Below are 14,794 nucleotides of genomic sequence, written 5' to 3'. Positions count from 1 at the left end.
GATTTTTAAAACTATTTTCGGACGCGTTTATAAGTTTAGAGTCTGGTTCGCGAGAACCTCTTTTGGTTAAGAAATCCAGGTTAAAATATTTTTCAACTTAGTCAAGATACTATATTTCTTAAAAATAGGTTTACTACTCTAACGCAATGCGCGCCTTTTTATAAGTGACAATAAGTAGTTCTATTAGCAAGTACTTGGATTATTAATTGATTATGTGAATTATATTTGAGTCTGTCTTTATTAATTGAACTTTATTCAACACTTTACTTTTCATTGCACACTCTAAAAACCCCTATTTTGATTACCTTTGATAAACACCATAACAATAGATAACGATAGCTTGACACTTGGTCTCTGTGGATTCGACAATCTTTTATATTACTCTAACGCGTTCGTATACTTGCGAAAAGCACGCATCAAGTTTTTGGCGCCGTTGCCGGGGACCAATTTCGTCAAATTTCATTCCCTGTTGTTATATCGTTTAGACTTAGGTTATTTCTCGCCGGTCAATGCGAAGAACCCGTAGCACCGGAAGTTTAGTATACCCTCTGGCAGAACCTGAACGTTACACTCACGCACGTTTATTCTTCCATAGAATTAGGAGAGCTATGGCCGAAGATCAAAACCAAAGACCTCTTAAAGACTTCGCCCAACCATCCAACGAAGAACCTAGTTCTAGTATAGTAAACCTAACCATCCCAGCTAATAATTTCGAACTTAAACCATCTCTGTTGCAACTAGTGCAACAGAGACAATTCGCAGGTCTCGCTACTGAGAACCCAAACTAACATTTAAAAATCTTTCTCCAATTAGCAGACACTTTTAAAACCAATGGAGCTTCTCCTGAGGCGATCCGTTTAAGATTATTCCCTTTTTCCCTCAGAGATAAAGCCCTATCTTGGTTAGATTCCCTTCCACCCAATTCCATTACGACTTGGGATAACCTTAGAAGAGTATTCCTTGCTAGATACTTTCCCCCGAGTAAGACCGCCATTCTTCAAAACCATATAACTAGATTTACCCAGAACCAAGGAGAATCGTTGTTCGAAGCTTGGGAGAGATATAAAGAGTTGTTAAGAGCATGCCCACATCATGGTTTAGAGAATTGGTTAATCATTCAGACCTTCTATAATGGACTTCATTACAACACTAAGATGACCATCGACGCTGCCGCAGGCGGTGCTTTGATGAACAAACCTTATCCTGAAGCTAGTGCCCTCATCGAGGATATGGCTTAAAACCATCAATCATGGGGAGTCGAACGAGCGACAGTTGAGAAGAAGGAAGCCCAAGGAGGAGTGCATGAACTAAGCTCTATAGACATGATGCAAGCTAAAATGGACGCATTAGCCCTCAAGGTCGAGCATATGTGCATAAACCCGAATACTGTAGCCGCAGTTTCGTCTGATTGTGAGATATGTGGAACCAAAGGACACCAATCTGCAGAATGCAGTCTATTAAATGAAACCCGCTCTGAGCAAGTGAATTACACCCAAGGAAACCCATATTCGAATACTTATAACCTTGGATGGAGGAATCACCCGAACTTCTCCTATAAAAACAATAACCCTATTCAAAATAATGCTCCTCCGAGACAATCAGGTTACCAAGCCCCAAGATCAAATCAACCTATGCAACCTGTACCACCAAAGTCGAGCCTTAAGAAAATTATGGAAAATTTTATCACTGCTCAAACCCAACAAAACAAAGAGTTCATGAACCAAAACATTCACGTTAATGAACTGATTACCCAGTTAGGAACCAAGGTTGACCAAATAGTTACTCATACCAAGATGCTTGAAACCCATATCTCTCAGGTAGCTTTAAACCAAGCCCTCCAGACTACACCTAGAGGGCAGTTCCCTGGACAACCTCAACAGAATCCGAGAGGGCAAGCCAATGCCATTACCCTACGAAGTGGGAACGCTTATGATGAGCCACTAAACCCAAGATTGAGTGAACCCAAAACTTCTGAGGAATATACCAAACCCCCGGATGAAGTAAAGGAACCAGAGGAATCTGAAAAACAGGAAGGTCAAGAAAAAGGAGAAAAACCTAAAGATAAAACTTATGTACCACCCCCGCCATATAAACCGCCTATACCATATCCGCAAAGACTCAAACAAACCCAGATCAATAACCAGTATCAAAAATTTATTAAAGTTATAGAAAAACTTCACGTAGAAATCCCTTTCACAGAAGCCATCACCCAAATACCTTCTTATGCAAAGTTTCTCAAAGACATTCTTACCAACAAACGTAGACTTGGCGATCCGAAACCCCTGGAATGCAATTCTATTTCCGAGAATAAATTAGCCAAAAAAGATAAAGATCCTGGAAATTTCTCCATTCCTTATCTTTTGGGAAGTCATGTCATCGAAAAAGCTTTTCTAGACTTAGGAGCTAGTGTGAGCTTAATGCCTCTAGCAGTTTGTGAGAGGTTAAACTTAGGAGAATTACAACCTACTGAGATGTCACTTCAATTAGCCGATAGATCTGTTAAGTACCCGATAGGCATTTTAGAAGATGTCCCTATTAGGATAGGTCAGTTATTTATCCCTACTGACTTTGTTGTCATGGACATCAAAGAGGACAATGACATACCAATCCTTCTAGGTAGACCATTCTTATCAATTGCAGGAGCCATAATAGATGTCAAGAGAGGAAAGTTGACCTTTGAGGTAGGTGACGAGAAAATAGAATTTATACTTTCGAAATTTCTTATGGCACCTGTGATGGGAGACGCATGTTATGCCTTAGATATCATTGATGAGTGCGTTAGGGAGTTAGAACAAGAAGAAATCATTAAAACAATTAAGTTACCATCAACCCCCATAATGGAAGATGATAACTTTAGAAAACCCTACATCGATGATAACCTTTACGAATGTTTATCCCTTACCCCAGATCCTATGCCATGCCCTAAGAAACCAACCTTAGAACTTAAGCAACTGCCTAAGAATCTGAGATATGAGTTCCTCGATGAAGAGATGAACCGTCTGGTTATAGTCAGTGCTACCTTGAGCCAAGAGGAAACGAACCAACGTTTAGACGTTTTACGAAGATATCCCTCAGCCTTAGGATATAATATCTCTGACCTGAAAGGTATAAGCCCATCCGTATGCATGCATCGGATTTCGCTCGAAGAAGATTCAAAACCCTCCAGAGAACATCAGAGAAGAATAAACCCTATAATGAGTGATGTTGTTAAAAAAGAAGTTCTTAAGTTACTTGAGACAGGTATAATCTACCAGATCTCGGATAGTAAGTGGGTGAGCCCTGTGTATGTAGCACCTAAAAAGGGAGGCATCACAGTCGTGCAAAACGATAAAGGCGAACATGTAGCAAAACGGTTAGAAGGAGGATGGCGGATGTGTATAGATTATAGAAAGTTAAATAAAGCAACCAGGAAGGATCATTTCCCTTTACCATTTATAGACCAGATGTTGGAGCGTCTAGCCAAACACTCTTACTTATGCTATCTAGATGGATACTCTGGATTCTTCCAAATACCTATCCACCCCGAAGATCAAGAAAAAACTACCTTTACATGCCCTTATGGAACTTTTGCCTACAGACGAATGCCATTCGGCCTCTGTAATGCCCCAGCTACTTTCCAACGCTGCATGATGTCAATCTTTGCAGATTACCTAGATGGTATCATGGAAGTGTTTATGGATGATTTCTCGGTTTGCGGATGTGATTTCCACAATTGTCTTGCTAACCTTGAGAAAATCCTGGAGAGATGCGTGGAGGTGAACCTCGTGCTAAACTGGGAAAAATGTCATTTCATGGTGACCAAAGGAATTGTTTTAGGACATATAGTTTCCGAAAAAGGTATAGAGGTAGATAGAGCTAAAATAGAAGTTATAGAGAACCTAAAACCACCAAAAACCATCAGAGAAGTCCGAAGCTTTCTTGGACACGCTGGATTCTACCGGCGTTTTATCAAGGACGTCTCCAAAATAACTAAATCTTTAACTGGACTTTTAATGAAAGATGCTGAACTCATTTTCGATGGAAAATGTAATGACACATTTAACCTTTTAAAGAAAGCATTAGTATTAGCACCCATTATGAAACCACCTGATTGGTCAGAACCTTTTGAGATAATGTGCGATGCTAGTGATTATGCGGTTGGAGCCGTTCTAGGACAAAGGAAAGATAAAAAATTACATGCCATTTATTATGCCAGTAGAACCCTAGACGCTGCCCAACTTAACTACACAACAACTGAAAAAGAATTACTCGCTGTAGTTTTCGCTATAGACAAATTTAGATCTTATCTAGTAGGAGCAAAAATTATAGTTTACATTGATCATGCTGCCATTCGTTACCTATTAAGTAAAAAAGATGCGAAGCCCAGGTTACTCCGATGGATTCTGTTACTACAAGAGTTTGATTTAGATATAAGAGATAAAAAAGGCACTGAAAATGTAGTAGCCGATCACCTTTCTAGGCTAGAACACCTAAAACCAGACTTAGTACCCATAAATGATGATTTTGCCTATGATAGACTGATAGCTAGACTAGAAACCATTGAAGACGATAACCTTGGCACTCATGAGCACTTCCAAAATTCTTTAGCAGTAAGTAACGTACCATGGTATGCAGACTTTGTTAATTACCTAGCTGCTGATATCGTACCCCCTGATCTTGACTACCACCGCAAGAAGAAATTCTTCCACGATGTGAGAAACTTTTATTGGGACGAACCGCTCCTTTTCAAAAGGGGTAAAGATGGCATCTTTCGCCGTTGCGTTCCAGAAGAGGAAGTAAATAGTATAATAGAGCATTCCACACCCTATGGTGGACATGCGAGCACCTCTAAGATATACACCAAGATTCTTCAAGCTGGCCTATTCTGACCTACCATGTGGCGTGATGTCTATGCTTGCATTGTCAAATGTGATAGATGCCAACGCATTGGAAACATTTCAAGGCGTGACGAAATGCCTCTAAGAAACATTCAGGAAGTAGAACTCTTCGACGTATGGGGTATAGATTTCATGGGACCTTTCCCACCATCCTTAGGAAACATGTATATCTTAGTTGCTGTAGACTACGTATCTAAGTGGATTGAAGCCATAGTTGCACCCACAAACGATACTAGGGTGGTGATCAAGCTGTTTAAAAACTATATATTCCCTAGATTTGGAACACTACGTTTAGTCATAAGCGATGGAGGATCACACTTCATATCGAGAATATTTGATAAACTTTTAAGAAAATATGGAGTTAGGCATAAAGTAGCAACACCATACCACCCACAGACTAGTGGCCAAGTAGAAGTATCCAATAGGGAGATAAAACAAATCCTATAAAAAAATGTTTTTATCTCTAGGAGAGACTGGTCTCAGAAGCTTCAAGAAGCATTATGGGCCTACCGAACCGCTTTCAAAACCCCTATAAGAACAACTCCCTACCAACTAGTCTATGGAAAATCCTGTCACTTACCGTTCGAATTAAAGCATAAGGCCTATTGGGCCATTAAAACTTTGAATTTAGACTACCTGACCGCTGGTGAGAAGCGTATCCTTGACATTCACAAACTAGAAGAACTTAGGCAATCCGCCTACGAGAATGCAAAGATATACAAAGAGAGAACAAAAGCCTGGCACGACAAAAGAATAGTAAATAAAAACTTCAATATAGGCGACCATGTTCTCCTTTTTAACTCTAGGTTACGACTCTTCCCTAGGAAGCTGCGCTCAAGATGGACTGGCCCTTTCGAAGTATCCAAGATTTTGAGATCCGGAGCCGTAGAAATTAAGAATGAAACCTGTAGTCCATTCATTGTAAATGGACAAAGACTGAAGCTCTGCGAAGGAGGAGACATTCTAGCATACCACTCAAGCCACACTCTGATTGATCCGCCGATTCCTACTACTACAGGTGTATAAATTCTGATCGTCAAGCTAATGACGTTAAACAAGCGCTGAGTGGGAGGCAACCCATGGTTTTTTATTTTACTTTTTTGCATTTATTTTATTTCAGTTTATTTTATTCATATTTTCACCGAGACTAAATATTTGAAATGTTTGTATTTTCAGGACCCCTTTTTTCTAACTTTCACAGGATGCAGGACTTCGACGATATGCATGTGGCCTATAGAGATGACGCTCAGAGAGAGTGCTACATAGCTCTTTATCAGCGCCCTATGGCGCCCACACGTTATCCAGATCAACACTGCATGGAAGCACTGGGCATTGAGCCAAGTATCCGATTTTTGAGCCACCAGCTCCACTGGGACGAGTTCGCTGACGATCTGAGTAACACCTACAGGAACTTGACATTGGAGTTCCTCAGTTCATTTGATTATGACTCGTACTCTGGACCGGATGGGTATGCTGCTTTCAGGCTTTTTGGAGTTGAGTACTCTTTCAGCCAGAAAGAGTTCGGTGACCTATTGGGTTTCCAGACCACTCCTGATGCTATCCCCGAGACACCTATGGGATACTTTCTGGGTAAGGAGGTGGAAATATTCTGGAGTGATATATCAGGTGGAGGAAGCCAGGATCCTTCTACTCAATTATCCCAGGCTATACATAACCCTGCTTTTAGATACTTCCAAATGATACTGGCACATTCCTTCCTAGGAAAACCGGATGCTGAAACATTACTGAGTGAAGAGGAGATCTTCCTACTATTTTGTGCATCCCAGTCTCGCCCAGTAGCATGTGGGAACTTTCTGTTATATGACCTCAGCGGTGTTTCCAGATCGACCAAAGGAGTCATTCATGTAGGAGAGATCATCACACAGATTGCTATCGCTCTAGGTCTATCTCGCAAGCTGTTACATCTCCGAACCTACTGTGGGTACACTACCATGGATATCGACTTCTGTTTGACCAGAGGGTTGATGAGGAGAGCCTTCTTCCACCCATGTCAGTTCAGATTGCTAGTCGATAGCGAGGCGATTCATTATTTTACACTACCTGATCCTATGATGACTAGTGTGCATGATCCAACAAACTGGAGTTATGCTCTAGAGGGTCAGGGGGAGACTATCGAGGAGCCGAGATCACCACCTATTTCTAAGTATACGCCTACACCACCTTCACCCAGGATCACTGTATTCTCTAACAATTTATCATTGCAGACCCCAGACATCCGCACCCAGATTGCAGAGTGTCGTAGAGAGATCGCCGGGCTTAGACAGGAGGTGCCTGACCTCACCTTACAGATGGGAGTATCTGATCTCACACACGCTACCGAGGCCGACTGTTTATACCAGGAGATCGCAGAGCTTAGGCAAGAGATAGCCATGCTCCGTGGATCTACTCAGGAAGACGAACCCCCTACTATTTGATTTTACCATCTCATTTTATTTTGTCTCATTTATGCTTATATTTTTCGCATTTATCTAACTTATTTTATATCATTGCATTTGGGATATTTTTCTTAACTATGTTAGCATATTGATATTTCCACATTTATATATTTATGTTTTATATTTATTTATTTTATTTACAATTTTTATTATAGTTTAAATATGTTAATTGTTTATTAGTCTAATGTTTTAAATTTTATTTTTATAAAATTATGCAAGCCTCATGTTACTAGGAAATTACAAGACAAACGCTATCCAAACCCCCCAATCGAAAAGACAACGAGAAGCCCAAGCCAATGGACCAAAATCCGGCCCAGCCGGATTTTGCCTTGTGGCGCCTGCCATAGACCCTGTGGCACCCGCCACAGCGTCTGTATAAGCTCGGGGCAGCGTCCTTTTCTTCACCATTTTTACACCTTCAAACCTTCAAAACCCATTTTTTCACCTTGCAAAAACGTCCTTGAACCCCACAAAAGCTCACACCTTTCTCATCCCCACATCATACGAATCATTTTCCTGATTTCCATTTTCATTTTCATCCGTCAAATTTCATAAAAATCCAACCTTTTTACAAACCCATTCCATCTTCTTCACCACATTGCAAGTGCTACCTAATGGAGTTCAATGGATTCATTCTTCGAGAAGGGAAACCGGGTGATAGGCAAAGGAAGAGTATCGAACGGTTGCAAAATCGGGAGATCCTCCCGACAAGGTATGTTGATGAAAATTATCTCTACACTTTGGGTATCTACCATAGCATATTTTATTTATTAGATAATTTAGGTTTGCATAATATCTTTTCAAACAAAGAACCTACCTATGAGCGATTGACAATCGAATTTTTAAGGTCCTTAATTTATATTGTCAATCCTAACACTGCTAGCACAGTTGGTACTGTCCGATTTAGAATGTTTGCTGTTGAATATGAATTCAGTACCGACGAACTAGCCAGCCTGTTAGGTATACCTCATGGGGACGGTGTTATTTGTGAGGCCCCTTTGGATTCGGATTGGTCAGTCGAGGTGTTTTCCTTCTAGCAGAGATTATCAAACACTTCCATAAATTCTTTTGAAGGAATTCTTGCCTCGACTATCCATAACCCGACCATCAGAGTTTTCAGATATCTGTTGGCATGTACTATTTTTGGCCGGGAGAATCCAAATAAGGTCAATGCTAGAGAGCTTCTATTTTTGCAAGGAAGCCTCACAAATAGAAGAATTAATTCGGTCCCGTTCATGCTCGCTCATATGACTTTAACTTTAAATAAAGCGGGACCGATTGTTTTCGGAGGATTGATTACGTCTATTGCTCGGGCGCTTAACCTGAACAATGAGATAGCTACCCTAGATCCCTTACCTCCTCACACAATAAACCTAAAATTTCTGAGAGACATGAAATTGTGCCGATTGAGGAGAGAAGGAGGCTATGTTCTTATGGTTCATAGTGTAGCTATCCCATCTGTTGTTTTACCTTGCACTAGACGTACTGATGTACGAGATGAAAGGAATTGGACCTATGTTTTAGATGCTCCACCTATTTTAGGTCCTCTTCCTTATAATATTCCTGATGAGGTGGGACATGACACTGATGAAAAATATGATCGGAGAGAGAGAGATCTCCCATACCTGATATGTCCCCCCATCATCCTTCACCACCACACACCACACCATCTTCTTCTTTTGCAGGTACCGCTCCTGGCTATTATATCACAAAAGAGATGTGGCGTGACCACATGGCTAGAGAGCAAAGGCGTGACGACCTACTCTCTACCATCCAACAACAACTGGCGGATAACATGAGCTTCATGCAAGAATCGCAGCGGAGGACAGATAGATCATATGATACTGTTTTACAGTCCCTGCTTACGATTACAAATACGCAAGCCCGTCAGCAACAATACCACCATCAACATATTGCACTCATCGAAGCCACTCAAGGTTCCATTTTGGGTAACCTTCGAGAGGTGAGGACTGCTCAGGATGCCTTACAGGCCAGGATGGATCAGCGAGACCGTCGTCGTACCCGATCCCGTCGTCCACCTCAGGATGGCGAAGGCACCAGTGGTCAGCTGTAGGTTGACAGGTATCTCTCCCCTTATCTTATTTCGAAACATTGGGGACAATGTTCGATTTAAGTGTGGGAGGAGACTCTATCGTTTTTCTTTATCGCTTTTCTTTGCTGTTTTTAGATAGTTTGTTTATTTTTATTGCTTTTTGTTTACTTTATTTTGCTTTTAGTTCAAGTGTCTTAGATAATGCATGAGTCTGATGAGTCACCAAATATAGTGTATCTTTAGTACAGTCTAATCTCCCCATTACTTGAGCCCTACCAAAAACTTTTTTGCAAAAAGAAAACAATGTTATTCTGAAAGTCTTTGGGTTTTTAAAGACGGGTTTTGAGTAAGGATGCGGTGACTTGGGAGAACTTTTTGAAACATCAGTATTGTTTTTGCACCATAGACTTCGTAAATATAGGAATCATTCCCGAAACCCCATATACCATGGCCTTAATCATCATTTCAGTATAAGTCCTCAGTAGTTTATCCCAGCAGTCAGCTCCGGCCTACGCATCCTCTACGTAGGGGACCGATGAAAATAAGTGAATTATCCAGTAAAATAAATAAAATAAAGCAAAAAGGCAACTCCGGTATAGGTGACCCTCACAAAGTCATTTAAACCAAAAAGTTTGTAAAAATTTGCTACAAAAAAGAAAAAGAAAACAAGAAAAAAAGAAAAAAAAACTTACCCGCTGTTAGTTGGTTCAGAGGTATCTGGCACTGAACTCGGTAGGGCGGATTACGATCCGATCCCCCATAACTGCAGTTGGGTCGAATAAAAGGGTTTGCACATATTTATGTGCCAGGAACCCCGTGTTTAGATCATAATCACTAACAGGTCACTTTGCTATGAAGCATGTACGGATAACGGGCTTAATGTGATTGCACCTGAATGAAAAGGACAAAAAAGAGATGAAGAGGCAGGCCTAGGTATTGTGGGATAATATGGGTTGATTAATATAGGAATGAAGTCTATGTCCGTATTTGCGGATTAGTGTCATCATGATACCCTTAGTTCACTCAGTTAGTACCTATCACTGCATCCCGACTTAAACCTAGAAATCTTTTAACCTGAAGCACTCGTTTACACCAGTTTTTCTTCTATGAGCTTTTTAAAGTTTTGCTTGAGGACAAGTAAGGGTTTAAGTGTGGGAGAGTTTGATGTCACTGAAATTCACCGTATTTTCGACTTCGATTTCGCATGCATTTTAGTTGTTTTATTATCATTTTGTTATGTTATTACTATATTTCTCTTTGTTTTCAGGTTTTTACTTTAATCGGAGCCCCGATCGAGAAAAGGAGTGAAAACGAGCTAAAAACCCCAAAATTCAGCATTTTGTACTTGTGGCTCCCACTGTGGCTGGCGCCATAGACCCTGCCATGACGTGTCCTAGCTCAACTTCCCTCAACTGCCACGTTCCCCACTAATTCCACTAAGGCGCCACAGATTGGCCTTGTGGCGGGCGCCATGGACTTTTCCCCCAGAGTCTCTATCTCCCCAGTGAGTTTTCCTTAGGAAAGTGCATTACACTCCTGTGGACTTTCAGTCTCTCCGGATTCTTTTCCTCTGTGGCAACATTTCCCCACAAAGATTTATTTTAACATTCATATCATAGGCATCATGAGGTCTCTTAGGGACCAAAATTTGTTTCTATATGTTGTTATTTAAGCCCATTCTACTGAGTCGATACAAAAATTTTAACCTTCTCCTCCTCAATTAGAATGTCTTTAAATAGGGGCAGATGTAAGACCCTAATTTTGACCCTAAGATCCCTCACGCTACCTCATCATATGCATTAGCATTGGGATCATACCTTGACATCCTCCTTACCCCTCTTTCATTGGGTATGTTTTGGGAGAGATCAACAAGCACTATGTGATTGTATCATACTTGTTATTTTATCATTCACTAACCAAAATATCAAAAAAAATATGTCTTTGCGTTTGTCTAACTCTTTTGTAGGTATAGCATGATCACCTTTGATTCATCAAGTTCACATCTAGGATTTAAGACCCTCATTGCTAAGAGCTCAACCAAGGAATGATCCACAATGGCTCTAAGCATCATATATGAGTCCCAATGATCTTTACATATTATTTTGATCAAGATTTCTTCAAGAGTTTGGAATTGGTTTGCATTGGAAACCCTAGTTCATCTGGGTATCTTGAGTAACTTCTTCAACAAGCTTCTTCACCAATTGATCAAATACTTCAAGGTACACTTAAAATTTCATCCTCTTATGCATATATGATCTCCCATGAGCCTAAAAAGTCAAGAGAATTGCAAGTTATCAAGTTGGTTGATGGTAGTTGGTCAAATGAATTCATCTGATCAAAACTGGGTCTCCCTAGACCCTATCTCCTACAATTTTCATCATATGGAAATGATTCCAAGATAAAGGTTACTATAAATGACATTCCAAACAACTTTCATGTTGAGGTCTAGAGCTAGTTTTGCTTGGAAAGTCATTTTTTATGTTCAATTTTTATGAGATGAAAGATTTCCAAGTTGCAAAATCCAATTCAAGGTGTCTACTTCAACATTTATATTTGGAGGAAGAGCTAATTCAACTTTTATGAGCATGTGATATGAGGATACATTATAGGTCATTTTGGACCAATACCTTTGAACAAGTGATTTTCCTTAACTTCAAAAAATGCATAACTCACTCATCCCAAATCCAAATGATGTCAAAATGGTGACCATCTTGAAGGTCTTTGGAAGGGCTACAACTTTGATGAAGACAGGTTTTTCATTTGGAGCTCACATAAAAAGTTAGCCAAGGTGGAATAATTGAACATATGGTCTGACACTTAGAAAATATTTTGACATGTTGAAATTTCCAAACTTTCACCTTAAAGTTCACCATGATACAAGTTGCAAATGGAGAAGTGTTCAACATAAAAGTTTTTCCTCTTAATCTAACCTTTCCAAAGAGTCCAAATTCATGCATTTTGGACAAAGTTTAAGGGGTCTGCGCATAGCTTGAACAAGGCTATATCAGTTGGCAAGAACCATGCTTCAAACATCCAAATATCTTTGCCTTGCAATGCAATCTTCATTCATACCTCATTTCAGTTGATCTTGGACCTATTTGAGTTGCTTCATGGGCCTGCACATGCCCATGCAAGCGTGTACCTCACATTGCCAATTTTGGAAGTATTTTCAAGTGTGCAAATAACACTTACCATTGGCTATAAAGAGAGGTTCATTGCTTCAATTTCAAGGACCTTGCGCGCCAGCTTTGCCTCTAACCATTGAAACCCTCTCAATTCAAAGGAAAACCTGATAAATTTCAATTGATATTTGAGTTTGAATCTCACTGTTTGGAGATTCAAAAACTCCAAGATCCAAAGCTTTGCATCATTCTTAATCCACTTCTCCAAGCTCCACAAGCAAGATCAATCACGAATTGAAGCAAGAGAGATCCATTTCTGCACAACATTGAAGGTATTTTTCCAGATTTTTCTTCTCTTCGATTCTCTCTCAATTCTCATCAATTCTCTTGGATCCTTGGTTGTCTGAAGTCCTACCAATGTAGGCAAGAAGATTGAGTTGTGTTGAGGTCAAACCGAAGCAACTCAGTTCATACACCTCAAAATTCAACGTCATGTATCTCTTAATATACTTGGAGTTAGGTTAAATTGAGGTGATATTCGGAGAAGACGACCGACCTTTGGCTCCGTCGATGAGCTGGAAGTGTTCTGAGCCATTAGATGGATTCAAAATGTTTTAATCAGGGACGTTGCTTGTGATGACCAAGTGTGTAGCGCGCTGACTAGCTCGCACCATGGAACACACGTTTCTCACCACTTAATCTGCCACCTAAATTAATGAGGGAGATCAAGTGGTCCACGTTTTTTGATTATCTGATTTTTATTTTTATTTCTCCTATTTTCATTAATTCATATTAATTTTAATATTGATCCAAAAAATATGAGAGTTTCACCAAATTTTTTTAAATAAAATCCTCTTTCATTTTCTGAATTAAAATTATTTTTTGGATCATTATTAATATTTTTCATGATTTAATTGATTTTGTGATTATTTTTAATTGTTTAAAAATACTTTTAAGTTTCCAAAAATTCTGAAATTTTTTCTCCAAGGTCCTTTGACCTTGTTTGACCTATGATAAATCTCATGGCCATTTCTTTGGTGTTTTGATGAGGTTTTAGGAAATTGACCAACCATATTTAATTTAATACGTTATTTTTATTATATTTAATTGATTAAATGCCAAATTAATTGTGTAGAGCCATTTTAATTGACTTTGTGAGTTTGACTTGTATTGTTGGGCATTCGTCAAGGTTGATTTGATTTTGCTAAGTTAATATCATTAGATTTAGGGGATTGATGGAATGTACATTCCATCTCCCAAAATGAATGAATGATCTTAATTTGGTAAAAGTCCTCCTTTGTCCAATTTGTGTTTGATCCATTCCCCCTCCCCCTTCATCTCATTCCCTTTCTTTATGTATTAATGTCATGGACCTATAATGTCTCTATATCCTAAGGCTAGTTGATTGCAAAATCAACATAAGTATGGATGAGATTAGGTCCCCCACTTTACATATTCTTTTTGTTTGTGGTATGTTTCATGAGCATAGTTCATCATACTATGTCTCTAACATGCATTAACACCAAAATTCTATTGCCCGACCTCAAATAGTTGTGACTTCTACATAAGTCCAATTACGATTGCTTAACATAACGCTAAATTTTGACACAAAAGGCATAACATTCTAGTTAGTGAGATTGTAAGTCTCCCCTCTTTCATGGTATTGTGTGGAAACTTGACATTTTTTCCTTTCTTTGGAAGATGTCTTGGTTCAAGGATTCATGCTTGTGATAAGTGGGTTGAGTGTTCTCCAAAGAATGACTTAAACAAAACAAAAGCAAAAGCAATACTAAATTCTAACTCATTAACAACTACTACCTCCGTTTTTTATTATATGTCACTTTGCAAAAATATTTTGTACCACAATATAAGTCGTTTTATAATAACAATGAATCATTAATGTTATTTTTCCTATTATACCCTTAAATAGTTATTATTCTCTCTCCTTTCAATTATGTCAATTTTTCTTTTCAATACGAAGGATAATTTTGTAAAATCCTTAAGAATTTATCTTTTTCATACCATAATTATTACATTTCTTAATACGTGTGAAAAGTCAAAAACGACTTATAATAAAAAACAGAGGGAGTAACATTTAATTTCAAGTATTTACTTTTAATGCACTTTAATTTTTAAAGCTTTATTTATTTGCCATTATTCATACCATTCAAGTTATTTATGTTAATGTCATTTTCACTTTGTTCACTTGGACCATATTTGGTGGCATATTGTGATTATGTATATTGTGTTTGTTTGTGTGGTCTTTGACCATTAATGTACATAATA

General features: G+C 39.0%; 1 non-coding gene across 1 annotated transcript; it reads right to left on the bottom strand.

Annotated features, from left to right (window-relative positions):
- Window positions 1-992: 992 nt before the first annotated feature.
- On the bottom strand, window positions 993-1,099 carry LOC127124837 (small nucleolar RNA R71). The gene has a single exon (XR_007804314.1). It is a non-coding gene; the product is annotated as a small nucleolar RNA R71 (small nucleolar RNA).
- Window positions 1,100-14,794: the final 13,695 nt, after the last annotated feature.

This window comes from Lathyrus oleraceus, chromosome 2, assembly GCF_024323335.1.
Source record: "Lathyrus oleraceus cultivar Zhongwan6 chromosome 2, CAAS_Psat_ZW6_1.0, whole genome shotgun sequence".
Lineage (NCBI taxonomy): Eukaryota > Viridiplantae > Streptophyta > Magnoliopsida > Fabales > Fabaceae > Lathyrus > Lathyrus oleraceus.
The sequence above is the reverse complement of the archived record's forward strand: the minus strand, read 5'-3'. Positions and strand labels throughout refer to the sequence as shown.